The sequence below is a fragment of the Delphinapterus leucas genome, chromosome 13, assembly GCF_059928025.1.
Source record: "Delphinapterus leucas isolate spDelLeu-1000000601 "Yukka" chromosome 13, BTC_Dleu_Yukka2, whole genome shotgun sequence".
Taxonomy (NCBI): Eukaryota; Metazoa; Chordata; class Mammalia; order Artiodactyla; family Monodontidae; genus Delphinapterus; species Delphinapterus leucas.
In genome coordinates this window covers 53151522-53165996 of record NC_143141.1, presented here as the reverse complement: position 1 = coordinate 53165996, position 14475 = coordinate 53151522, and the positions used below count along the sequence as shown (strand labels likewise).

The 14475-nt window shown below is 34.9% G+C and overlaps 1 protein-coding gene across 4 annotated transcripts in view; it reads right to left on the bottom strand.

Annotated features, from left to right (window-relative positions):
* Positions 1-14475, bottom strand: part of LOC149747754 (neurexin-1-beta) — a 546613-nt gene that overhangs the window by 287940 nt on the left and 244198 nt on the right. The window lies entirely within an intron of this gene.

Genomic DNA, 14475 nt, shown 5'->3' with positions numbered 1-14475 from the left:
ATTTAGAGTTTCTAAGTATTTATGAGCCTCTGAAATCTTGACTTAACTATTTATGTGCGTATGCATTCTTAATTAGAAAGTTAACTTTTTGGAAAATTTTTTTCTTTAGTTCCAAAAGCCATACTTAACTAAATTTGTAAGAAGTATATAATGAGTACTTCCTAGACAAAGGTTTCTTTCTTTGCAGAGAACCTTGTTTTATTAATCAGTGTAGCACCACACATGGTACCTGTTAAATAGTAGGCAATCCAAAAATAAGCATTGAAAGAATTAATATTTTAAAGGTAGCAATTCCTAGTTGCTACATAAAGTAATGAGTTCATCATTCTGTAATTTTACTTCAGGTTTGGAAGTAGAAATTATGTAGTCATCCTTTTTATATTTCACATTACCATTCCTTTTAACATTTCACATTACCATGCCATTTCAATTAACTGTACCTATATGTCCTGATACATTTCAATTACTGTACCTCCTGATATCATTTGTTATTGTGGGCATTTCTGCAGTTTATATGTTTTTCAAAACACTGCATTGCAGTATTTGTTTGGATTTCTTTAAAGTCCATATATAAAAGAGAAGAAACAGTTTCAGAAAAGCACTTTCATCAGGTATCTGATGTAACTAGATACTGTATGACACTTTACTAAACTCAGAATTCATGTTTTCAAGATGATCTGGCTGAGCACAGGAACCTGGCAGATATAGTGCATTGTTAATACTGAACTATTTCTTTCTTCCCAGTCTCCTTATTTACCTTTGTTGATTCTATTCAGCCTTAAAATATTCCTTAATAGTCTTTGGCTTCTCAAACTCAAACAGAAAATTGTTCTGGTTCATAGATATTTTTAAAAGAATAACTTATTGCTTAGCCTTGTCCTTTGACACATGAACAGTATTAAGTTTTGTTATAGGCTCATGTGAGCCTTATATTTGATGAAAGGAGAAGCGCTTCTATAAAGTTTTCAAGACAGGATTTTTTTTTTAATTGTCATGCACATGTAATACATTAAATATCTATGAACCTAAGATTTGAGTATTATAATTACTGTATTTGTACGGTTGGTCAAATGCATCTCATACTGTATTATTCTAAGACAGGTTGTTTTGCAATTAAATATGTTGTGATTAAGAATATGATCATGAATAAAATTTTAACTAAAACGTAAAAAAAAAAAAGTGTCAAGTTAATATTGGCCCTGCAGATGAAGAGTTTACACAGAACCATTTTTTGTGTCCATTGACAGAGCAACTGGATAATCTGTGGAAGTCTACTGTCACCTGAACAGTTAAGACCTCAAACATATCCTGGACTGAAGTTCAACCCATGCATAATTAAAATCATTCTTATTCCGTATTCTATAAATATGCAGAAGATGCAAAATGAGAACCAAACATATTCCCCTGCAGAAGCTACTTGCATCCGGCCAAACCTCACCAGAGATCATTTCAAATATCAATTCTTCATGGGCACAGAATCAGGTTAAAATGATGGTGTGTGATCAGGCTGCTCTCTTTTTTCCCACTGCATTATGCATGATCTCTGACTGCTCATAATATAACAAACTGCAGTGTTTCAATAGTGATTTGCATTCTGTGCTAAACTGCAACAGCCACTTCCATTTTATAAACTAATGGTCTATTACACTGCATATTTGTAATATCACTTTTTAAATTTCCTCTTAATACTACAGCTCTGTTTAGACAGTGAGGAGAAATAGGCTCTTTAAAATATTTACCATTTTATACATAACAAGTAAAAGGTAATCTTACAAAGACAGATTTTTGCCCTGGCATTATTTATTTATTTTATTATTATTATTATTATTTTTTGCGATACGCGGGCCTCTCACTGCTGTGGCCTCTCCCGCTGCGGAGCACAGGCTCTGGACGCGCAGGCCCAGTGGCCATGGCCCACCGGCCCAGCCGCTTCGCGGCATGTGGGATCCTCCCAGACCAGGGCACGAACCCGCGTCCCCTGCATTGGCAGGCGGACTCCCAACCACTGCGCCACCAGGGAAGCCCCATTATTTTTGATTCTTACTCCCCTCTCCCCTCCCTGCCAGGCATTTCCATGATTGCTTCTTATTTTGTTGTGTAGACTGAGAAACCGGCAATAACTGTGCCTGAGTGACTGTTTTAAAGGACAGAAATATTACCTGATAATGGAATTGTACAATAATCCAACTTTCTATTACTGTTAAAGCAACTTATAATATTAATGATTTAAAATATAATATTAATATAGTTTCTATTCTTATTCTAGAGCCAGTAGAAAGGAATGTAAAGGCAGGATATAGCATCAGTGCTACTGATGGCATCAACTCCTTGGGTGCCATTTCTTACCGTATCTGTGTTTGTGGTAGAATCACTCCCTGAAGTCGAAAAGCGTCCCAATTTCTACAGCTGAGAAATGCCTTAAGATGCCATTGTTCTATAGTGGTAAGACATTGTTACTTCTTAGAATTTCAGAGAGATTTCCTAACACCACCAAAAGTGGTACGGCAAAGAACGTATGTTTACATCTTTTAAATTTTAGTAAAGTTTGCATGATCATCTAATGTTAGTCACACTTTGAGATGCTCCATATCAAATAATTTTCTATGGTTTATTTCTACCATGCACCACCCTCATAATCAATCAACAGTTAATATTGGCGCAATCAACGTAGAGGTAAGACAAGAAAATACACAGTGTACAGGCAGATATACAGTTAAATGTACATAAACATATTCCATATATACAAAAAGTGTATCTACATTCCCTCAACTAATAAATTTAATACTGTTCTTTAATGTCCAACTTTTATACTTTAAAATGCTTTATCAAGAGGTGGAGTAACATGCACAGAATTTTCCTGGTAGACTTTCTCTCAGAAAATTTTACTGCACTTAATGAACATGATTTCAAAGAGAAAAAGTCCTTGAGATCAAATAACCAATGCTTGCTGTCTGAGTGTAAACCCTTTCCATCCTATTTTGTCATCTAGGAAAGGGGCTAGACACTTGACTGGGAACCTGGAGTTCTGTCTGGGCGTCTGGGGACATATTCTTATCTGCACATTAATTTAGCAATTGATCGTGGACTCTTAATCAAGCAGTTTCTTAGGGACTTGGTTACCACATCCAAAAATGAAGAAGTTGGCATAGATATTCTGTAGGGCAGCTTCCAGCACAAAAAAATGGATGAATCAGAGTCATCTTTTAATTCACTTAGAACGTAATGATATTTTTTATGTCTATGTTAAAGACACTGAATTAATGCAACATTTCCCCTCTCATTGGATTATTATTTTTTTCTTATATTTTGTTTTAAAAAGTTTTACTTTTTCATTAATCTCCAAATCTCACATTTTCATCCTTGATGACTTCTTTCTAAAGATGATACCAGTGATCAGCAGTCTCCTATTCTCTCTTGTAAGCTTTTTTCCCCCTTTGTATATTTTCTCCCATTCAGCACAGACATGGTTTGAGCTATTTTTCTATTCCAGACAATTCTCCAGTGGGATTTTCATCAATAAATAAAGAGACATGCTGCTATCACAGCTGCTCAACACCTACCAAACCCCTCATTAGCTTGTGGGCTACAACATAAGAAAATGAAGGTATTTTAAATGCCTTCTTGAAAGTCTAGTCACAAAACTACACTTTGCTTTTTAGCATTTCAAGTTAAAGTATCTAAAACTCAACTTCATTTTAAAAAAATGTATCAAGGAAAGAACACAGATTCATAGATCCTTTGTTATTTATATCCATTTTATAGAAACAATAAAAAATGCAAAAAGTTGACCTTTCCACATATATATTTGTAATCTTTTCAATAGAAAAAGAAATCTTGATTGGTTATTAAGCTAAACTGCTTGTCTTTTCATAGTTTTTATCCAGCTGCACTACAAGTTTTACAACAATTTCTTCTTCATTTTATGGCAAATTTTCTACTCTCCCTATGCCACTATTCACCTGCATCATCATGGAACATGGTTTACATAAACACCAAGCCCTCAGATCATCCATGGGGTATTGCATCACCAAATAGAAATACTGTAGCTTTAGGTTTCCTGAGGTTATTATGAAGGCTCAAAGGAATAAAGAATCTAGTAGCTGGCATGCTCATTCACATGAAGCCTTAGATTGTTAGGAAAAGAATGGATCACTGAGACCATTTAATCCAGTCCACACATTCTATAGGATGAGGCCCCAGGGGTAAAGTGACTTGTCCAAGGTCATAAAGCTTGCCAGGATCACACACAGGAGAGAAACACTGCTGTAATGTCTCATTCCAGTGCTCTCCCTACTGCATCACACATCTTCCCAAAGACTCCTTTGTACTTTCCAAAAAACAAACCAACAAACAAACAAACCCACTCTGGATTATCCCTTAGTATAAATCATGCTAAAATATTTGCTTCATGTGAGATCTCAAGGTTCAAATTTTACATGGTCTCACGTGTTTTGAAAATTTTACCTAGCTACACTGCATGATTCCTTTCTTCTGAAGAACCCTCTTGGGTAGGTGATTGCTTATCAATATATACATTCCGTGAATTTTAGAGTATAGGTATATCTCCAAAGACAAAAGACTTGCCTTTGTCTCCAGAGCCACAGTGGTACACAAACTGGCCAGTACTCCCCAGTGGTTGCCCACGGATGGAATGACTGCTGTGTTGTCACAATGAAGCATCATGAAGGCGCAGAGCTGAGGACCTGACTGGATGGAACGATCACTCTTTTCTGTGCAACTTTGGAAATGGTTCATACAGCCTCCAATTAGCACCTGTCGTTGAGGTATACCATTTCTCACCAAAATATATATTTATAGGACAATTTGATTTCACATTAGTTGGATGAAACAAAATTGCTTCTAGTCAGAAATATGTTTGGAGAGATTAAATCCAAAGGTTCACATATCTATCACTGGCTCCAGATTTCATTAGAATGACTTCAGTCCCAAGATTTCTGTAAAGACTTTTTAAAAAACTAGTATTTTAGAAATCATATTTTGAAATCAGGCTTGCTTCAATTTAGTCACCGCCTCTCAGAGAAATATATTCTTTTTGAAAACCAAAAAGAAAAAGAAATTTGCATTTAAGAATGTTAAAGGCTTATGGTTTACATAAGGAAATAAAACAAATATAAGGAAGTACACGTGTGCCTAAGTGAGATCTCTCTCTCTGTCTTTCTCTCTCTCTCTTACAATCATTATCTCTCTGACATTAACAAGTGAATGATGAGTATATTCGTGTCTTTATTTAAATATTTTACTGCAAGCCAAAGTCTTAATGCTATTTCAATGAAGGATTTGTCCATGAATTCTTTCCAAGAGTGGCAAAAGAGCATGCAATCACATTTTTATAATTTATGATATCACTTTGAGGTATAGGAACAAGTACATTAACCAACCGAATGATACAAGACGGTCCACTTCTCTTTTCCTAAAAAAGAGACATATTTCTCCCTGAGAGGCTGCACTAAATGCAATTTATTCTCTTTGTCTGGGCAATCTCATAAAACAAAAGTGGAAAATTCATCCCAGAAAATCAGTCATTAGAATACTGTAATTTTATTACTGTTTCTGGACAAATTTTTCTAACATGCCCACAGCCTTCTATTATGATTCACAATGTCTGCAATGAGAAAGTAGATGAGGGGAGAACCCATTAAGAGGCAGTTATACAATACCGCTGGACTCAGCTAATAATCCCTTTATTTTTCATTTTTTATTACTCTATAGTTTATAAATGAAAATCTACTCATTACCTATTGTTATAAATATTTTGATTTAGCAATCGAAATACACATCAATAAACAATACCTACTGGCAGCTCTCTGCAATACTTAACAGCCCATAAATGTATATCATATCATTTGCTGCCTACTCGACTTATTTCTTGGAAATCTAGATGAACTCTTAATCTTAGCTATAATAATTGCTTGTAAACCCAGCGTCATTTCTGCTGCTTTAACTGTTTTATCTACTGTCTGGGATCACAATGAATATGCCTCATTAATATTTCTACAATGAAATAAAGTCTTCGAAGCTATTAATATTTTTTCAGAGAGACTAGTCTTGACCTAAAACATGGAAGAGAACACCATAATTGTGAATCTGAATTTTTCTAACTATAACATAAAGTGAGCAATGTTTTGGCAAGCATTGTGACAAGCCTGGAGATAGCTACACACAATTTACTGAGAGAAAGCTGAACAGGCTCTCATCGGTATAACCCTTCTAAAAATCTCAGAGCTTTTTTCTCCCACTAGCTAACATTAATGTCGAAAACGTCCAATATATCAAAGGTTTTATAGCAATCTGGAACACTATCATTTGGTTTCCTCTAGACCATTTCTATAAGAAGTAAATACAACCCAGACACAATGAATGAAATAGAATCTTGGTGCACTGAACTATGGTTTTCAAAAGTAAGAACAAAATTTAAACCATTCCGAAGAACTTTCTGGAGACCATGAAACTTGTATTAGGTTAGCAGTGTCTTGCCCCCCTCCTCTCTTCTTTCTCGTCATCCTTGCTGTTTTCTTTTTTTTTCTTTTTCCTTTTTTTCTTTCTATCAGTCTACACTAAATAAGAATGCATCACCTAAAAAGTGAAGGTATAGTATTTACCTTTGAAAAGACCTCCCTTCTTTCCCCTGGTCCTCCTTTTTAACTAGGTCTTCTCTGGTTTTTTCCTATTGCTAACGCTCACTGACTAATTTCTGAGACTGATATTTAATGTCCTCTCAAGTATTGTTTTCAAGGTGTATTTTGCGGCAGAAGATCAGTAAACAAATAGCTATTGGCTTCCTACTCCACCCAAGGCACTGTGCCAAGTGCTATGCAAAGAGGTGAACAGCATGCTCACTGCTAGGCAAGAATATAATGGGAAGCATAAAATATAATCATCAGAAAGTAGTTCAGTGATTCTCCACCTGGGCTACACAATAGCATCCCCTGAGAAGCACTAAACAATGGTGACACTAGGGCTCTACGTCAATCCATTAAACTGGTATCTAAGGTGGTTAATGACAATGTCTGCAAACAAATAATAGGGGCAATAATATTGTTAGGATTCAGTGAAAGATGTCATACATGAGTGCTTACGTGTAACTATCACCTCAAGTGTCCCTAAAGGTCAAGGCTCCAGTGAAGCTTTAAATCCATGTAGCTCTAGGGACCATAATGCATTAGGTACTACTAATCTAAAATTATTCACTGAGTGCTTTCTCTCACAAGTTATTTCTTCTGCATTTACAGAAGATACTCCACATCTCACTGAACCAGATTCATTAGGAAAAACGGGTATATTAGTTATCTATTGTTGTAAAATAAACAGAAAACTAAGTGGCTTAAACCTATAATAAAACGTATAATCCACACTGTTTCTGTTGGCCAGTAATTCAAGAAGAGCTTAACTGAGCAGTTCTGGCTCAGAGTCTCAGCAGAGTGCAGTGGAGAGTTGGACTGTGGCCGGAGTCAGCTTGAATGCAGCTGGAGGATCTGCTCCAGGGTGGCTGACTCACAGGCATGACATCACACTGTTTTCAGTTCATTGCTTTGTAGTTTTCTTCTTTGCTACCTATATTTAATTTTTTTAAATTGTATTTTCTCCCACCCATGATTTCTAAGACCAACAAGTCTACTCTTATTCAATAAATAATCATTGAATAGTTCCTCTGTGCAAGGCACCATGCCTCTTATTTTTCAGTCTCGAAGACGGCATAAGTTAAAGGGGAAAAGAGAGTTGCTCACACACAGGCACTGCACTTGGTGTACTATGGTAGATGGTACACACAAAATAAACAAAGGGTTATGGTAAATGAAAGGAAGGGAAGATTCATTACAAATGAATGACTACAGGAAGAATTACAAAATAATTTAGCATTGAACACACTGATGAGAAATACAAGTGACAGGTAGGAAGGGAAAGTAGGCTATTTCACTTGAGTCTCTTTTCTGGGACCACTGGTGCCTTTGTTATCCTGTCTCACATGTTTGGCTTCATTAATATGTTTCTAGGATAAAAAACAGTCTTAAGAGGAGCTTATGGATGAATGTAAAGAATATTTTTAAAATACTCCAAGTGCATGTATTAACAGGTAGATATGGGAAAAGATTAGGGAAGACAGACGAAATAGCTTCAACCTCGATAGTAAAACTAAATGCAAAGTCTTTGGTAGCAAGTGACATTAGAATGTGGAAAAGTATGAATTTTAAGTGGAACCAATTACCGTGTTTTTTGTTTCTTTCCCTTTTTTTAATCCTATGGCAACAGTCAACAATCTGGGATGGGGTTGGTAGAGTAAACAGAATGCAGGCCTGGAGATTAAGAATTGCTGGATGTCACTGGGAGAAGGAATTGAAGGTCCCAGAGAGGGCAGCCCAGGAAATGGCAGAAAGATCTCCCGTAGCCTGAGAGGGCACGATGGACGGAAAAACGATGACGAGCCTGAAGAAACAAGGTCGCAGTGCAGGTGAGGAGCTAACAAACCTATTGTCAGGGCTTCTGATAACTGAATTAAAGTAATAATTGAGTTCTTAGGGTCAAAGATTGAACACTCGGTATTCTTAGACTCAAGTCAAAGAGGAATAGCTACTTTCCTTGAGTTTTACAAAGGTAACAACAGCAAGTTAAAGTGGCCTAACTTTTTCTTAACAATTTAGTGTAGGAAACACCAACTCTGAAAAACCAACAATCAAATCAGTTCTACAGTTTTTGACATGGATCTTCATGTTCTTGAACATGTCTTCTATTATTACTAAACGCTATTTTTGTACCAAGGTCTATGTTTGAAGGGTTAAGGTACTTGTAGACAAATAAATTTTCCTCTTTATAGTATAAGTCTAATGTTGAAATTGCGTTTTTAACTATTTCTTTTTTTGTTTTTTTTGTTTTGTGGAGCTCAGAAGAGAGGTCAGGGTTGAAAATGCAAATTTGTGGTCATTATCTAAGAGAAGATGAAAAAAGGCGTGTAAGTAAAATGAACACCCTTGTGTTCATTCACTAAAGAACTATTTATTAAACTGCTACTATGTGCCAGACACAGGGCCAGGTGCTAGGTTACAATAGTGAACAAAAACTTTATGGTACAGGATATATAAGTGGACTTCACTGAAGGTGGTATCAGTCCCTAGAAGGCATTGTTGAAAATGTTAGACTGCGTTTGTAAAGTTACATTATGAGGGGGTTATATTCAAATTCAATAGGTAGAATCAGGTACCCTAGTAGACCTACGCCAATGCCTATTAAGGTCCTGCCCCACAAAAAAAGTGTCCTACACCCTATATAAATTTTGACTGTTTCTCTGGATATTCATGTAGGTAAAAAAAAAATTGATTTATAATGATCTGAGTCTAGAACTTAAGTCTGTTTCACATATAAACGGTTTTTTGCATGGGTTTTATATAAAATGAATTTTCCAGGAATTCATCTATGGTATTAATCAAGAAAAACAAACTTTGGTTGTTATTATTGTTTTATGTTTTTCTGAACTTAACGAGATTTGTTCGTTATATCAGAAAATCAGAGCATTGACTGCAACGCCACACATGGTAACTGAGTTGATTATTTAACATATCTTATTAGACTGTATTTGTGGCTGTCACATTCACAGTGATTCTGTGTATAGGTGCAAGCAAATGACTAATTAAATGAGTTTTCTCTTGTGTTATCCCCGAGTATTAACGTACTAAAATATATGTATTATTTTATAACTACTATTATAAATTACTTTTCATTCTCCTTTATCAGAAAGGTATCATATGGATTTTCAAATTGGATTGTATGCAGTTCCTATTAAGCACACATGTCATTCCAGGATAGACAAGGAAGTATGAGAACATATTCGTGTTTGTTTTTGCACATTTTTTTACATATAATTTATGGTATGCATAGTTTTGAGGAATGAGCTGTAGTTATAGTCTACTATAGTGATTAAGAGCAACAAGTTTGAGTAAAGACAGTAGGGAGTTCAAATCTTAACTTTGCCATTTATCTTTTCCTTTTCCCCTTGAACCCTCTTACCTTTTGAATTGCTATATATGGATTTTTCCAGGGGTTATTCTAGACAGTAGGTTAATTTTTGCCCTGCTCTTTGGATACTATCTATTGGCACAGAGGTGTAATCATGCATATAATTCTACCCTAGACATCATGGAGATCCTGTTTTTAATCCACAAAAGATATCAAAATGTTGTGGAAGTCTGTATTCTTAGGATGAGAAGATTAACTTTATACGTCTCAGCCATGTGGATGGAGGACAAGTGTAGATATATGTTCTATTATTTGTGTAACTATGTACGTTATACTTTCAAAATAGTATTTCAAAGAAATACCTACAAAAATCTATAGTTCTTTTCTTTTTCTTCTTTTTTTTTCCCCTTAGAGCTGAAAGTTGTTCAATTCAATAGCTTCAGCACATGAAATTAGGCTTTCTTACTCCTAGCAGCAGTGATTGGATCAGTTTTCCTGGAGAAAAATAATTCTTAACTCCACGGTGCTTAGGAAAAAATACATCCTGAATCTAAGAAATTTCAACATAATACTATGTGAAATGTTTCACAAAATATTCTTTTCACAACTTTTCAAATTTCTAATCATGGGTTATGAAGCTTTCAACCCAAAGGTCACTAAAGAGAACCTAAACCTACATATGAGAAATCCACCATGGGAGAACAACTCCCAACAACCAGCCTTTAATCTTATGCTAATAAGGACCAAAATAACATAAAATGCTGCTACTATCAAGTTAATTTTTAAAAGCAGCATTCAAAATTGTAGAGTTGGTATAAGCCAATTATCTGCAATTAAAGTTTGAAAGAAAATAAATAGCCTGGTTTTGAGTGATGTTGTTGTCCATGGCTATCTTCTCCTTTTAATTTTTTTTTCAAATTTCCTTTAACAAAGAAAGCATTCATTTAAAATTTAAAAATATAAGAAATATATATGTATACATGTATTTGTGTGTGTGTGTGTGTGTGTGTGTGTAAGAAATATAAGAAAAGGGCTAACAGATACAAAAGACGACCTTCTAATTCAAGTGTAGATTTTGGCTCTGTTGGTCCTTCAAGCTTTCCAAGTTGTTTATTTCCATGAGCTCAGAGACATTAGGCCACTGACTAATGTGCTGCTCCCTGGGTGCAGTGAGAACATCAACCTTTAAAAGGTGCCTTAAAAATGAGAAGTGTTACATGAATTGGTATTTCAGTTGTGTGTGTGTGTGTGTGTGTATAAACCTTTCTGGATATGACTTACCATTTGGTTGGGTACTTATTTTGGGCCACTCAATTTGTATATGGATGTGTGTGATTTCATGTATGTGAATAAATCTTGGCATTTGGGCTATATTTGGGCAAAGAGAACGTGTGAAATTATACACACAAGGTGGCCAAAAATAGCCAAATGGCAAGCCAATTACATAAATGTAGTCTTGTGTACCAAAAAATTCTGAATTAGTTATCATAAAATCAGAGTTTTAATCTCAGTTATTATTATTACTACTATTACTTCTGGTGCTACTGTTACTGCAACCACGAATCTCTATTGTACACTTATTATGCATGTAAAATTTACAAAGTTGTACATGAACTGTTCCATTTTCACCCAATAATAATCTTATATGTGAGGTAATTATTATCAATACCATGGAAAGACAAGGAAAATGATGCTTGGAAAGATTAAGTATCTCAGCCAAGTTGCACACATGTAAGAGACAAAACCCAGATATATCGAACTAAACATCAAATAACTGTATTTCATGGAAATTCTGTCCTTAATACATCATGTGACTTTGGACACTTGTGAGCAGCTTTGCATATTACTTTTATTATCTGAAAAATGGAGATGATCATATGTGCCCTAGAATATGGGTGAAAGTGCCATAAAAATGGAAAGTGATGTAATGCATAAAGGTTTGATATTAAAATATCTTCCCCTTTCCTGTAACCCCAACAGATAATTCACTCTTACATCAACTGTTAGATATTAATGATCAGTAGAAAACTACACAAAAACACTGGCTCTGATATTAAGTATTTTTTAATTTTAAATATACATTGTAGTTCATTTCAATTCTTTCAGAGATCCCCAAATCACAATGTAGAGAATATATACTGTAAAATTACACACACACACACACACACATAAGCTAATCACTATCCATACAAAAACTTGTATGTAAATGTTCATAGGAGCATTATTCATGATAGCCAAAAAATAAATCAATCCACATGTCCATTTAACTGATAGACAAAATGTGGTATATCCATACAATGTAATATTACTTAGTGTTGAAAAGAATGAAGTTATCCATGCTACATTTTTACATGGATGAACCCTGTAAACATTATGCTAAATGAAAGAAGCCATTCCTAAAGGACCACATATTGTGTGATTCTATTTATAGGAAATGTCAGCATATGCAAAGGAATGGGGTCAGAAAGTAGTGGTAGCTTAGGGCTTGGGAGAGGGAGGGAGAGGGGTTTCTTCTGAGGAGTAGAAAAATGTTTTAAATTCAATGTCGGTGATAGTTGCACAGCTCTGTGAGTGTACTAAAAAACACTGAACTACATACTTTGAATGAGTGAACTACATGATACGTGAATTATATTTCAATAAAGCTTTTTAAAAGCAAACAAAATGTCAACCCCTATCACCCAAAGGAATTTCTAGAAAACTTCCTTATTTGCAAAATTTTCCTCTGCAAAAATTATACGTGTGAATTCATGTAAGTATATATACAAAATAATAAATTTACACACACAGACACATACACATTAATTTTTTCTAGCTAGGACTTTGAAAACCAGTTTTAGGGCAGGTCCTCGCAGTTAAAAGTCTTCATTAGGTGGTCAGGCCAATTTAAAATTATCCACTTTTGGCATTTTCACTATTTCCCACGTGAGAGTATGTCAGAAGATAATAAGATCTCAGAGGACATTTTTTCTTTCTAGTCAGCTGAAATCATCCTGATTTAATTTCAATCCATTTCTCCTTATTATATTCCTTTCGACAGCCTAGTTCTTTTCCCTCCTTGGTGGCCATATCATCTACTTAAACCTGAGTACCAGTATACAACATCCTCTAAAATAATCACACCTCACACAGCAGGTATAAAATTACCTGGGTCTCCCAATAAGCCTAGACATTATGCGCTCTTAGGCTAAGCATCTGAAATAACGTCTGCAAGGTTGTATTTGTTTAGCCTTGATCTAATTTTCACATCATGTTTAAAAACTTGTCACTTGTTAAAATGTTAACAACATGAATTAATGTATAATATCTGTAACATATATAATACATAATTTATATATGTGTATTTAATATATAATGTTTTATATATTATGAATCCAATGAACTTGGTATCTATATCTATCTCCGTGAACCTGGGTACTGCCCACTTTAGAGCCATTTGGCAATATTGAAACCTATATCCTAAGTATACATTAGGTTAAAAATAGCTTCTCTCCTAGCACCCTTTTCCCAGAGAAAATACAAACTCAGAATAAATTCAGAAAAGTATTTTAGATGATGAAATTCACCATGAATTTAATGACATAAAGTAAACAAGATTCATCAATGTAGAGCGCTAAATTTTAGGAGCAGTAAGATTGTGTTCACTAAAACTAATCGCCACGTTTTATCTGCCTAACATAAAAAATAAAAAAATCTTCTCAGGTTAGAAGAGATATAAGAATCTATTAAGAGTATAAGAAGAAAAGTACCATTAGATCGCTGTTGAAATACTTTTCATATTTCCCTACTTTGTCACCAAATGAACTTTTTAAAATAATCTCTCTCCAGCTCACCTTTTGAATAATCCCTTACGCACACTGGGGAAAAAAATCTTCTATTTGCAGATATGTATTATACTCCATTACGGTAGCTTAATTTATATTATTTCCCTTAATATTCTTAAAGGAATTTGGCATTATTGTTGCAATTTTAGCAATAAGGAAACAGAGGGTTGCAGATTAGATGACTTGCTTAAGGTGCCATAGCTAGTATATGAGGTAACTTGAATTTGAATAAAGTATTACTTCAAAGGCTATCTATGTTCTTTCAAGCATACCAGTTGTCTCCACAAACGTATCCTGATTATTAAAGATCTAAACTCAAGAAACACATCTTAATGGTTTAATTTCTTCCAATATGTGTTCCAATCTAATAAAATGTTCTGGCTCCTCTCAAAAGTATGGAGGGCTTGTGGCCCACCTCACCTCCCAGAAGCCCTCTAACTTAGCATGTGGAGGTCCTGAACACCTACCGTCCTCAGCTTTGGCCTGAGATAAGTTGAAGGACAACAAGAATAAGCTCATCACACATTCAACTGCACTTGATGGCAACACAAATTTTTGTGGCTTTAACCCATATTTTTAAAATATCGAGCTAAGAGATCTCTCAAAATATGGTTAACATTCCTGTGTTAATACGTTTGACGTTAAAACATTTGGGCATTTTTGTCTATTTTAATAAGCTATAAAA